This window comes from Aquarana catesbeiana, linkage group LG07 (assembly GCF_042186555.1).
Source record: "Aquarana catesbeiana isolate 2022-GZ linkage group LG07, ASM4218655v1, whole genome shotgun sequence".
Lineage (NCBI taxonomy): Eukaryota > Metazoa > Chordata > Amphibia > Anura > Ranidae > Aquarana > Aquarana catesbeiana.
Window position 1 is genome coordinate 199,206,939 of NC_133330.1, and position 14,192 is coordinate 199,221,130.

Genomic DNA, 14,192 nt, shown 5'->3' on the forward strand with positions numbered 1-14,192 from the left:
CATGAAAGTTACCATTTTCAACTGTACAACAGTAAAGAAAAGCACATGGAGCAGCACTAACGTAATAAACATAAAGAATAGGAACACAGCACAACTACTTACTATTTTGCAGCACTCTCCTGATCCTTCTATACTGATCGTGCTCCCTTAATTTGAGGTCCGACCACCGCTTCCTCAGTTGATCCTTGGATCGCCGTACTCCAAAATTCCTGTGCAGTCTCTTCACAACTTTCGCCATGATCTTGGCCTTTCTCACATTGGGGTTGGGGTAAGGTCCATACTTCCCGTCATAGTCGGCCCTCTTCAATATGTCGACTATCTCCACCATCTCTACAAAGGCCATTTTTGAGGCCTTAAATCTTCTCCTCTGGGATCGTGACGTTTTCTGGCTCCGGCCTTTCCTCCTCCTCCTCATAGCTGCTATTAGCATGCACCTGTTGTGTCTCTGCCATGTGCTGTTCCCCACTGCGCCGAACGAGAAGGGGCGGGCAATAGACTAGAAAGAACATCAGGGGCAGGCGGAGTTTCACGCATGCGCAGTGTATATAAAGCCTAACATGCGTGCATCATACGTACGATCTGTGAGCGGTGGAAGGAGTATCGGAAGCGCCAATCGTGATAACGAAAGGTAACATTTAAACTTGGGCCTATACTGCTTATAGATTGAGGCCTATGTTGGGACAAGATTAGGAGACTTTAGCCTGACATTAGGGTTTGTCTTGTGTATTGCAGATAAAATGGATGGCTTCAATGACCACAACTTCCTCCCCCTGTTCATAGACAAATACAGGGAGCTGCCCTGTCTGTGGCAGGTGAAACACCCGCATTATAATCATAAACAAAAGAGGCAGGCAGCGCTGGAGAAACTGCTGGAGTTGGTGAAGCCGGTGGTCCCCACGGCAACCATCCCCTATTTAAAAGCCAAAATTGGTGGCCTGAGGAGCACTTATCTTAAGGAGCGCAAGAAGGTCCAGGATTTCCAGAGATCCGGAGCTGCAGCAGATGACATTTATGTCCCCAGGCTGTGGTACTATGAGAGACTGTGATTTCTGACAGACCAGACTGAAGTCAGGGAATCCCTCTCAACTCTTCCTTCCACCCTATCTTCCACCCCAGCTGAGGCTTCCGATGTCCAGGAGGAGTGGAGGAGCCCAGCTTGAGTCAGGTATAGCATTCTTCTACAGATTTTTGGTCAATAAATAAATGATGTTTACTAGATGTTATTATTGATCACTAATTGATGATTTAATAAAGGCGTTTCCATATCAATAGACAGTAGTGTGCAAAAATAATTGGGACAAGAATGAAAAATGCTGGGCCCAGAATGATAATCTTTTCTATTTGTTAAAATTCAATTTGCAACAGTCATGAGCTGAAAATTGTGCGTGATTGATGAAGAAAAAACTATGTCCCTTTTTCACACACAGGAAGACCTCAGCCAGGAGGAGGCTGTGGAATGTGGCACACAGGAGGAGGCTGTGGAATGTGGCAGTCAGGAGGAGGCGGGGGTTAGTGGCAGCCAGGAGGAGGCGGGGTTAGTGGCAGCCAGGAGGAGGCGGGGGTAAGTGGCAGCCAGGAGGAGGCCAGGCCCAGTAGGAGCCTCACAGAATCGTAAGTTCCTCCCCTCCGCCTTCCAAACAAAAGACCCAGGAAGGGGAGTAACATGGAGGATTCAGCACTCAGGCTGATTCAGAAGGCTTCTGCGTCCCTCAGAGCCACCCCCACTCGTGAAGAGGCCTTTCCCTGCATGGCTGCCACCAAACTGCAGGACATGCAGGAGGGCCAAAGCCTCATGTGTGAGGACATCCTTTATAAAACATTAACTAAGGGGGTGAGGGGCGAAATCAATCAACCAATACCCACCTGTGTGAGTTGCATCATCCTCCTCCTGCCATGACTCCAACACCACAGACCCAGCATGGAAGGAAGAGCGGAAGGAAGACAAGAAAGTGATGGCCTGGGTTCAGTCTGGTCTGACAAAAGATGCAGGCTCTTGTATGACCACAGCCTGGGGACAGGTATGTCATCTGCAGCTGTTCATGATCTCTTGGACTTCTGGACCAGATTGTACTCCCTTAGATAAGGACTCCTCAGGCCACCAATTTTGCCTGAAAATAGTTGATGTGTGCCCTGGGGGCCAAAGGTTTCGACAATTTCTGCTGTTTCTCCAGCGTTGCCTCCCTCTTTCTTTAGTTAGGACCCCTTAATAAATTTTTGGTTTGTTTTATTATACTCGCCTATGTGTTTTCCTTCAAAAAGGACAGTTTGTTTGTGAGGAGGCAGGTACATTTCAAAAATACAATGTGAAATTAACAAGAGACACCAACACCAAGCAACCTCCTTGAGATTAAATAATACAAGATAATAATGGTGGTAACTTTACACACAAAACACACCCAAAACTATTCTGGAGTTAAAATATATATATATATATATATATATATATATATATATATATATATATATATATATATATATATATATATATATATATATATATATATATATAAAAATAACAGGAGATCAGGATCAATTGATTCCCCTCCAATTCTGGAATTGCTGCACCTTTTCTCTTCTGTCACTAGGTGGCACTGTGGCTGGTGACATTAGAATGACAGGGGGCTTCGCAAGGTCGGAGTATGAATGGATGGGGTGTCTCAGCCAATTGGCACGGGTTTCTTTAGTCCCTTGGCCTGCTGGAAGAGCCTATTTATTTGGGTTGAGTCAGGTGATTAGGGTTCTGTGCCACCTGGATGGCTGTCTGGGTGGACGCGTCATGTCGCCCCGGGGCTGCTAGACCGGAAGCCTGAGGCCTATCCAGGAGCAGGAGAAGCAGCGTAGGGTTGGGACTGCAGGATTGAAGTCCAACCAAGTTGAGAAGGTTCAGCTGGAAGGGAACCCAGTTGTGGTCGGAGGTAGAAGGGAAGCTGTCGCCACTAAGGGGCCATCCATTTTCCTACCGGAGACTACAGTGGGTAAGCTTGAGCAAGTGCCAGAGCAGTCTTCTCACCAACCGGGGACAGTGAAGAAGTGGGAAAGCTTCAGCAAGTGCCAAGCCAGTGACCCAGCAGGATAGCAGGGGGTGATGCTTGAGGCGTATACAGCAGGATAGCTGTGGAAGAGCTCAGGGGATCCAGTGACGACTGGGATCTAGAAGTCCAGTGAGAGACTGGGAGCTCAGTGAGTGAAGATCTACAGTGAGATACTTTTGATATAAGAAATGGACTGTTCTGTGTTACCAAGAGTTACGTACAACTACCTTCTATTGACTGTTGCAAGATTCGTTGCCATAGGAGACAGCGGTCCTAACTATACAGACGTGTTATCTGGCTGGAGGCCTTCCCCTGCATAGCTGTCTACCTATAGAAGTCTCAGAGTCTGCCAATTAACATTGCATCTATGTAAGGGTGTCCTGACTCTTAGCCTCTTTCCCCCAGTTCTTGTTAAGAGACAATAAATCTCTTTTGTTTGCATTCAAGAAGTGGCTGTCGCTCAGCATTTCTTCTTGCATTACATCCACCTGGTAACATCACACACCATGCCTGGTAACCCACTCTACAAAAAGGATGTCTGGAGGTACCATTAGGCCTCTAGGGGTCAGGGCCCTTGCTACAATGGCCTCTGCACTTCCGCATTAATTTACTAATGATGTCACTAATGGTAGCCTAATGGCAGATACACATTGTTGAGTTTACTGGCATGCATTGTGTTAAGGCAGCCCAATCATTTTGATAATCAGTTTATAATGCAAGTGCATTTTTTTTCTCCACAAAGCACACCACAATTCACAGAGTGTTCAGAATTTAAACACTTCCTGTCTGCTGTACATTTATATCAATATGTCCTGGGACGGCAATGATGATATCACGATCATGGCTAAAGCTGCAGCCTTTTTTAATGTCAAGGGAGGCTATGGTTCTGGTGCCCGGGTTCAGATGTTGGGCATGAATGTTAGTGAAGCGCTTGCATCTGTGGATTTATGAGGTATGAAGCCTCCTTTGATCTTGGTCAACCAGGGTATGAATGATGCTACTGAGTCCAGTTTTAAGAAGTTTCGTCAAAATCTTCAGGTCGCAATTCAGAAGTGCTATAGGCCTGTAAGAGGCACAAAGCATAGGGTCTTTGGGGCTTTTATGGATCAGAATGATGTGTGGTTCCTGCATAAAAGAGGGAAGCAAATCATCTGCCAGGCAACGATTACACAGCTCTGCCAATCTGTGAGCCAGGGCTTGGGCATGTGACTTTTAGAAGTAAGCTTTGCCATTGGGGAATGAGTTAATTACAGCAAGGACGTCATCTGGGGTTATAGGCTGCATTAGGAAGTCCTTTTCTGAATCAGAGATCCAAATCCAACCAAGCACCAGCGGGTCCACTAAGGGGTTGAGGTTAGTGGGTTTGAAATGCGGGGTAAGGAGGAAGTATATAGTTCAGAATAATATGACATGAACCCAGACAAGAATTCCTCTGGGGAAGTAAATATAATATTGTCGGAGGCCCTCATTTCACAAATAATAGTAGGTGGTCTGCAATTTTGAAATCGCATGGCAAGGAACCTATTGTTCTTGCCTCCCTGTTCAAAGAATACTTACTTTGGCTTATGTACATTAGCTCTAGTAGCGTCAGTTAAGTATAAATGCAAATTACATTGTCCAGACATTAACAGGTCAACATTATCAGAAGTAGGAAAGGGGACATACTGGTCAGCCCTGCAAGCAACCTCTGTTTGTAAGCATTGTGTATTGGAGGATTGATCAGAATGATCAGAATGGATTGCTGAGATATCGGAGATATATTTGCCCCTAATGGATGCCCTGAAGGCATCCCAAGTCATGCCTGAAGAAGAGAACTCCTCATTAGGGTCCCAGTAGTCTTGGATGCAATCTGGGATATATTGTAGGGCCTTGGGATGTGAAATCCAATGTTCTCCCAGGTGCCACAGGTATCTGTTACGATACTGACAGGTCCTCAGTGTCAGATCCAAAGGGCAGTGGTCAGAGACACTGCCCAGGAGATAAACACATTTCTTTTATATCAACCAGTAGAAATGATTTTGAAAATGCTAGATCTATAAAAAGGAGGATGTTTTGTGTGTAAAGGAGTAACAGGAGTACAATCTAATGTTGGGTGCTTCTTTCAACAAACCTACCCAAGGCCCAGTCCTATGTATCCTCCATGTAATTTTTTTGTGGTAGCGAGTCTGTCAAGGGTGGGTGACAAGATGGCATTAAAGTCACCCATAAACAGCCATTTTGCAGGGTAATAAGGAGTCACCTTCTCCAGGAGAGTGTATAAAAAAATCATATGATAATGGAAGTAAATAAATGTTAATAGTCACATATCTCAGATTCCAAAGGATAAGCACCAGGAACACAAGGGTGCCCTGGGGACCAGTGTGCACTCACTCAACCTCACAGGAGAGAGACTTACTGATCGGTAGGGATGGGCTTTATGTTCGGGTCGAACATGAGTTTGACTGTTCGCCTGTTCGCCGAATAGCGAACAATTTGGGGTGTTTGCGGCAAATTCGAAAGCCGCAGAACACCTTTTAAAAGTCTATGGGAGAAATCAAAAGTGCTAATTTTAAAGGTTAATATACAAGTTATTGTCATACAAAGTGTTTGGGGACCTGGGTCCTGCCCCAGGGGACATGTATCAATGCAAAAAAGTTTTAAAAATGTCAGTTTTTTCGGGAGCAGTGATTTTAATAATGCTTAAAGTGAAACAATAAAAGTGTAATATTCCTTTAAATTTCGTACCTGGGGGGTGTCTATAGTATGCCTGTAAAGTAGCGCAGGTTTCCCGTGTTTACAACAGTCCAAGAGCAAAATGACATTTCTAAAGGAAAAAAAAGTCATTTAAAAGTACTCGCGGCTATTAATGAATTGTCGGGTCTCTGCAATACACATAAAAGTAATTGAAAAAAACGGAATGGGATTCCCCCACAGTCCATTACCAGGCCCTTTGGGTCTGGTATGAATATTAAGGGGAACCCCAAACCAAAATAAAAAAAAATGCGTGGGGTCCCCCCAAAGTCCATACCAGGCCCTTCAGGTCTAGTATGGATATTAAGGGGAACCCCGCGCCAAAAAAAAAGAAAAAAAAATGGCGTGGGGGCCCCCCTCAGAAACCATACTAGACCCTTACCTGAGCATGCAACCTGACAGGCCGCAGGAAAAGAGGGAGGATGAGAGAGCGCCCCCCCTCCTGAACTGTACCAGGCCACATGCCCTCAACATGGGGAGGGTGCTTTGGGGTAGCTCCCCAAAGCACCTTGTCCCTATGTTGATGGGAAGAAGGGCCTCATCCCCACAACCCTTGCCTGGTGGTTGTGGGGGTCTGCGGGCGGGGGGGCTTATCGGAATCTGGAAGCCCCCTTTAACAAGGGGATCCCCAGATCCCGGGCCCCCCCGTGTGAATTGGTAATGGGGTACAAATGTACCCCTACCATTTCACAAAAAAAGTGTCAAAAATGTTAAAAAAGACAATTCCTTTATTAATGTCTTCTTTCCCCGCTTCTTCTTCCATCTTCTTCTGGTCTTCCTTAGGTTTTCTTATTCTTCCTCCATCTTGTTCTTCCCCCGCTTCAGCCTCTATCCTCCTCCAGTCTTCTTCTCCGGCAACTTCCTCCGGCTTCTTCCCTGCCTCGACCTCTGGACGATCCGCCTCATGGGGAGGCTCCCGCTGTGTGACGCTTATGTTCTTGCGACGGCTCTTATATAACTGACTCACAGGGACTTCCCTATGGCTTTCCCTGTGTGGTGTCAGAGGTGGGCGGGGTCACCCGTTACGAAAAATGGGTGACCCTGCCCGCCTCTGACGCCCCGGGAAAGCCATAGGGATGTTACCGTTCATCAGAGGGGGGTGGGGTCACCCGGGAAGGTAACGGTGTGGCCCCGCCCTCAGTTATAAAAGAATTGTCACAAGAACAGAAGCGTCACACAGCGGGAGCCTTCCATTGAGGCGGATTGTCCGAAGGACGAAGCGGAGAAGAAGCTGGAAGAGAAGACCGGAGGATGAAGCAGAGAAAGCTAGAGGAAGAAGCAGGGAAGAACAAGGAATTGTCAAAAACTGGCTATTGTCTTTTTTAACACTTTTTTGGTGAAATGGTAGGGGTACATTTGAAGGCATGTGGCCTGGTACGGTTCAGGAGAGGGGGGCACTCTCTCATCCCCCCTCTTCCTGCGGCCTGCCAGGTTGAGTGCTCGGATAAGGGTCTGGATTTTTTTTTTTAATTTTGACGCGGGGTTCCCCCTAAAATCCATACCAGACCTATAGGTCTGGTATGGAATTTGGGGGGACCCCGGCACATTTTTTTTTTTTAATTTTGGTTCAGGGTTCCCCTTAATATTCATACCAGACCCAAAGGGCCTGGTAATGGACTGTGGAGGAATCCCATGCCATTTTTTTCAATTACTTTTATGTGTATTGCCGGGACTGACAATTCATATAGCCGCGAGTACTTTTAATTTAAAAGTACTTGCGGCTATTAATTAATTGTCGGGTCTCTGCAATACACATAAAAGTCATTAAAAAAACAGCATGGGATTCCCCCACAGTCCATTACCAGGCCCTTTAGGTCTGGTATGAATATTAAGGGGAACCCCAAACCAAGATTTCAGAAAAAAAATGCGTGGGGGTCCCCCCAAATTCCATACCAGGCCCTTCAGGTCTGGTATGGAAATTAAGGGGGAACCCAGAGCCAATATTAAAAAAAAATGGCATGGGTGCCCCCCTCAAAATCCCCGTGCCAATATTAAAAAAGAAATGGCGCGGGGGTCCCCCCAAAAATCCATACCAGACCCTTATCCAAGCATGCAACCTGGCAGGCCACAGGAAAAGAGGGGGGCGAGAGAGCAAATTTCCTATTGAACCGTACCAGGCCACATGCCCTCGATATGGGGAGGGTGCTTTGGGGTAGCCCCTCATCCTCACAACCCTTGCCCGGTGGTTGTGGGGGTCTGCGGGCAGGGGGCTTATCGGAGTCTGAAAGCCCCCTTTAACAAGGGGACCCCCAGATGCCCCCCCCTGTATGAATTGGTAATGGGGTAGTACCCCTACCATTTCTCCAAAAAAGTGTAAAAAATGTTAAAAAAGAAAATAGCCGGTTTTTGACAATTCCTTTAATAATGTCTTCTTCTTTCCCCGTTTCTTCTTTCTTCCTCTTCTGGTCTTCCTTTAGTTTCCTTCTTCTTCCTCCATCTTGTTCTTCCCCCACTTCTTCCTCTATCTTCCTCCGGTCTTCTCCTCCTGCATCTTCCTCCGGTCTTCTCCTCCGGCATCTTCCTCCGGCTTCTTCTTCCCCGCTTCATCCTCCGGACGATCCGCCTCAATGGGAGTCTCCGCTGTGCGACGGTTATGTCCTCGTGACAGTTCTTTTATAACTGAGGGCGGGGCCACACCGTGACATTCCCAAGTGACCCCGCCCCCCCTGACGCACAGGGACATTCCTATGGCTTTCCAGAGACGCCAGAGGGGGGCGGGGGTCACCCGTTTACGTAAACAGGTGACTCCACCCCCCTCTGACACCATGGGGAAAGCCATAGGGAAGTCCCCGTGCATCATATAAGAGCTGTCACAAGAACAGAAGCGTCACACAGTGGGAGACTCCCATTGAGGCGGATGGTTCGGAGGACAAAGCGGGGAAGAAGTAGGAGGAAGATGCCGGACGAGAAGACCGAAGGAAGAAGCAGAGGAAGAAGCGGGGAAAAAACAAGATGGAGGAAGAAGAAGAAGAACACCGAAGGAAGACCAGAAAAAGATGGAAGAAGAAGCGGGGAAAGAAGAAGACATCAATAAAGGAATAGTCAAAAACCGTCTATTGTCTTTTTTAACATTTTTGACACTTTTTTGTAAAATTTTAGGGGTACATTTGTACCCCATTACCAATTCACACGGGGGAGGCAGGATCTGGGGGTCCCCTTGTTAAAGGGGGCTTCCAAATTCCAATAAGCCCCCCGCCCGCAGACCCTCACAACCACCGGGCAAGGGTTATGGGGATGAGGCCCTTCTCCTCATCAAAATGGGGACAAGGTGCTTTGGGGGGCTACCCCAAAGCCCCTCCAAATGTTGAGGGCATGTGGCCTGGTACGGTTCAGGAGGGGGGGCGTTCTCTCATTCCCCCTCTTTTCCTGCGGCCTGCCAGGTTGCATGCTCCGATAAGGGTCTGGTATGGATTTTGAGGGGGACCCCTACGCCATTTTTTTTTTTAAATTTTGGTCCGGGATTCCGCTGTGGGGGAATCCCATGCCGTTTTTTTCAATGACTTTTATGTATATCACCGGGACCAACAATTCATTATAGCCGCGAGTACTTTTAAATTACTTTTTTTTCCTTTAGAAATGTCATTTTGCTCTCAGACTGTTCTAAACACGGGAAACATGTGCCACTTTACAGGCATACTATAGACACCCCCCAGGTACGAAATTTAAAGGCATATTACACTTTTATTGTTTCACTTTAAGCATTAAAATCACTGCTCCCGAAAAAACATCTGTTTTTAAAACTTTTTTTTGCATTGATACATGTCCCCTGGGGCAGGACCCAGGTCCCCAAACACTTTTTATGACAATAACTTGCATATAAGCCTTTGAAATGAGCACTTTTGATTATTCATGTTAGTGTCCCATAGACTTTAACAGTGTTCGAACAAATTTTTTGCCTGTTTGCATGTTCTGGATGCGAACCGAACCAGGGGGTGTTCGGCTCATCCTTACTGATCGGTATAAAGACACCTTTCAAAAAAGAGGAATACATTGCGTGAAAAGCCTTTTGTTTCCAAGGCCATTTAAGTGTGAGCGTTTTGCTGCCCGTCCGGTGCGTTTCCTGCAACAACAGAAAATGAGGGGTATAGAGATTGACTTACTGAAATATCAGGTTTCTCTTGTATAGGGAGTTAAAGGAGAAGTACACCCGAAACTCATTTGGCTGTAATTCTCCTGTGAATCATAGAAGTGCAGTTTGTTCGACACCCCTGTGACCCGTTTTCAGCAGACAGCGGGCTAAAAAATTTGCCTTTAGAACCACTTTAACTACTTGCCTACTGGCCACTTTTACTCCCTTCCTGCCCAGGCCGATTTTCTGCTTCCGGGCGCTGTCACAATTTCAATGACAATTGTCTGGTCATGCAACACTGTACCCAAATTAAATTTCTATATTTTTTTTCACACAAATAGAGCTTTCTTTTGGTGTTATTTAATCACCCCTGGGTTTTAAATTGTTTGCAAAATAAATGAAAAAGACTGAAAATTTTGAAAAAAAAAAAAAAAGGTTTCATAGTTTTTTTTGCAAACAGGTATTTTTTCTCCTTCACTGATGTCGCTGATGAGGCTGCACTGGTGGGCACTGATGAGGAGGCAATGATGATGCTGCACTGATAGGCGGCACTGATAGGTGGCACTGATAGGTGACACTAATTGGCACTAATTGGCAGCACTGATGGGCACTGTACTTATTATCAGGACACAGAAAATCAGTGCCCTGATTATCAGTGTACATGTCCATTTTACACAAGTTGTTTATCGGCTGTCTTCTCCTCTCCTCATGCTGGCTTCTGTTTACATCATGATCAGCTGTGATTGGACACAGCTAATCACTTGGTAAAGAGCCGCTGATTCTCTCTTTACCTCAATCTGTGATCATCAGTGTCTGTTGGACAATGCAATCACAGAGCACGCCGCACTCCCAGCACTGGCTGGCCGCACTGTAGCTGTCATTCGGCTATAGCGCGGTCGGAAAGTGGTTACGTTATTTTATTTATTACAGATATTTATATAGCACCTACAGTTTATGCAGTACTTTTACATAATGTTCATTTATATCAGTTCCTGCCCTCAAGGAGCTTACTATCTAGGGTCCCCATCTCACATACATTACATACACATACTAGGGACAATATGGACAGGAGACAATTAACCTACCAGCATGTACAGTATGTAGAGTATGGGAGGAAACAGGGAAGCACAGGGAGAACATACAAGATACATACAGTACATACTCCATACAAATAGTGTCCTGGCCAGGATTTGAACTGAGGACTCCAGTTCTGCAAGGCAGAAATTGTAACCACTAAGCTACTGTGCTACCAATTGAGATGTTTTTTAAGGTAAAATGGAACCGCAGCACAACACATGCATTGCTGTAAAACACGCATTTTACCCTGCATTACCACACCGCATAGATGTAAATCTGCCCTAAAGTTTTGTCTCAGGGCAGGTTTCCTTTATCAACTGCTGCAGTGACCTAAGCCAGCTTACACAGTGTCTACTGTATTTATTCAGAGCAGACCTGACCCAGAGATGTGCACAGAATGCAATAAAACACACATTTTTGTGCTGAACTAACAGGCCCAGAAACACGTCTTTTAAAACATTTATACTCAGTGATAACATTTAGATAAAGCTAATTAACACCTATACCCCTTAAAAAAAGTTAAACTATACTATTTTATCTCTAAGAATTCTACAAATGTATGTGATGATGCATTTACCGCACTTTTATTTACAGACACATCTATTCTATACACTGGGACCACATGATATATGCAGGATGCATATTTTTGGTCCTTCCTGTGTGTGGGACCACAAGAATGAATATAGACAGGCTGGAATGTGATCAGCCGCCTTGTGTAATTGTAATGTAGTTTTGTGCAGGTTGCAGCATGGATGGGGAATGCTTGATCAGCAGCTCATCAGAATTAAAAAAAAAAAAAAAAAACGAACAGCAGCAAGTGAAAGATATACTTTAAAGACAGAAACACAATTTTCTATGTCTATGTTCAAGGCATTACTGAGCCATATCAGATCCTTTGTGTAAAAATCTCTTGTTTACTTATACTTTTGTGTACATAGAAATGTGGTCAGTCCTTCCTTCTACCTGCCCTTTGAAAACTATGCAGACCTTCATTAAACACTACCATTATATTTTTCACAATTACATTGTTACAGATAAACTCTGCTATAGCAACTAGTGCAAAGTAAACAGGTTCTATAAAGGTGTACACTACAGTAATCTAATGCTTTCTATTTGCATTTATAGCTATGATTTTGCATTATACCCTGGAAGGAAATATATCTGCAAGTAGCATGAGATAACAAAGAAATTAGGAAGAATCTATTTGCAGAAGTTAGATTTGCAACTGACAGGCAGCACCAAAGTGTACTAATATAATTCACTAAGCAATAGCTAAACACACAGGAAACTCAAGTCTAAATATACATGATGGCAATTAAGAAAGGACAGAACAAGCAGGTGTGGTCAGCCTGCACATCTAACAGTTAGTGACTGTCACTTTACAATACTGAAAATCAAGCCTGCATTATGGATGAAATGCAAGACTGGCAATTATTAGAAATTAGAAATGATGTCAATTTAAATATAAGTGTAGCAATTTAATCAAATGATCCTCCTAATGACACAACAGTGCTAGATGTATAATTTATTGGGTATTACAGGCATGGAGAAATCTGTGTGCATGTGCATAAATAGCATTGCTGATTACTAAATAAATGTATGTGAAACAAACAGGGATTTGTCTGTGTTCAAGCTATATTGGTCCAAGACAGAGCAATCTGAATTAACAAACTTGAGCGAGTCCTGATCCTGAAATGTATTACCTATCCCAATAACAACTGAGAAAATTGAGTACTGTCCGTGATACTTTTTTTATTTGCACTAACATACAATTTTTCAGGACAAGCTTTCGGGGTATGTCCCCTTCTTCAAGGTCCAAGCAGTACTGATTCACAAATTTTTAAGCAGAATGTTAAAGAAGAAAAAAAAAAAAAAAAAGAAAACCAAACACATACAAATCAATGGTAATAAAGATAGCAGCAGAGTTAGTGAGATAAGACAGAAAAGATACCCCGAAAGCTTGTCCTGAAAAATTGTATGTTAGTGCAAATAAAAAAAGTATCACGGACAGTACTCAATTTTCTCTGTCACAATTGCACTAATACGGCTACAATCAAACCAATAACAACTGGAAGTAAACTCTTAAAGGAAAAGTAGAAGTAGTTTTTTCATTTTGGATAGAGTAAGGGGGGGTTATAACTCCTGTCAGGTTTTTTTGTCATTTGTGTCTCGTTAGGGAGATTTTCCTTCACTTCCAGTTCCATAGCTGAAACAGGAAGCAAGAGGAAATCAATACAAATTAAGGCAATCCCCCCAAGTCCCCAGAACTAGCATCCCCATTGGAATATTTCCCCTCTATTATTTTTCTGGGGACAACCCAACATTTGGCTTTTTCTTTTACCTTCACTTTTAATGATAATGGTAAAGAGGACAAATAGGGAGAGTGAATCCCCCCCGACAGGAGAACGGACAGAAATAAAAACTGGCAGGTGTTCTAATCCCTCTCTGTCTAAAATAATTAAAAACTTTTTGCCTTTAGTTATACTTTTGTAGCCAATAGCTGGCTAAGTTGCAAGTATTATCAGAGAGGACACTCTACAGCATCTGCCACAGTGAGGCTGTTCCCTCTAGTGCTCAGCCTGGGATCTGCCTTGTCACATCCTGAATGCAGAGTGAGTGAAAACTTACAGAAGAATGGAGGATCTTGGGGCATGTAGTCCAAAGAGCTCAAATCTACATTGACCTGGATCGTTGTGGACCACAAGCCGGTTGGAGGAACAGAATGCTGGGAGAGGTGATAAATAGCCTGTGTTGGGGAGGAGTCAGTCTCTTTGGACCATGATCTGCAAGCAGTGACTTGGACAGTCAAGAGAGCACAGGCTGTGCTGTGGCCTATGCAGAGAGCGAGAGAGTCACTGCGAGTAAGTGTGGGCACACCTGCTGTCAGGAACATCCGATTGTCGGGTTACAGTCGAGAGGTCACCCTCTTCACCTGCATCACAGATCCAGCTGGACTGCAGCATGGAGCAACATGTGGGTCGAGCGCTGTCCCTTGAGCCCAGATTCTGCAGAGGCCTGTAACTCCACTCCATTTCTCTTGAGTGGAATATCACTGGGATTGGTGAGCGGGCACATGCCCATCCTCTTTGCAACCAAAGAAACTGCACACAGACACCATTGCCTTATTCACTTTACAAAGCCCTGTATGGAGAAACTTACAACTATTTGTTTCTACACTGATGGAATGTTGTATTCATCAAACTTGCCAAGTCACACTGGGCCCGTTCAAAAGCTAGCTGAAGACATATGACTTCTATTTCAAAGGATCAAAGGACTACTATATA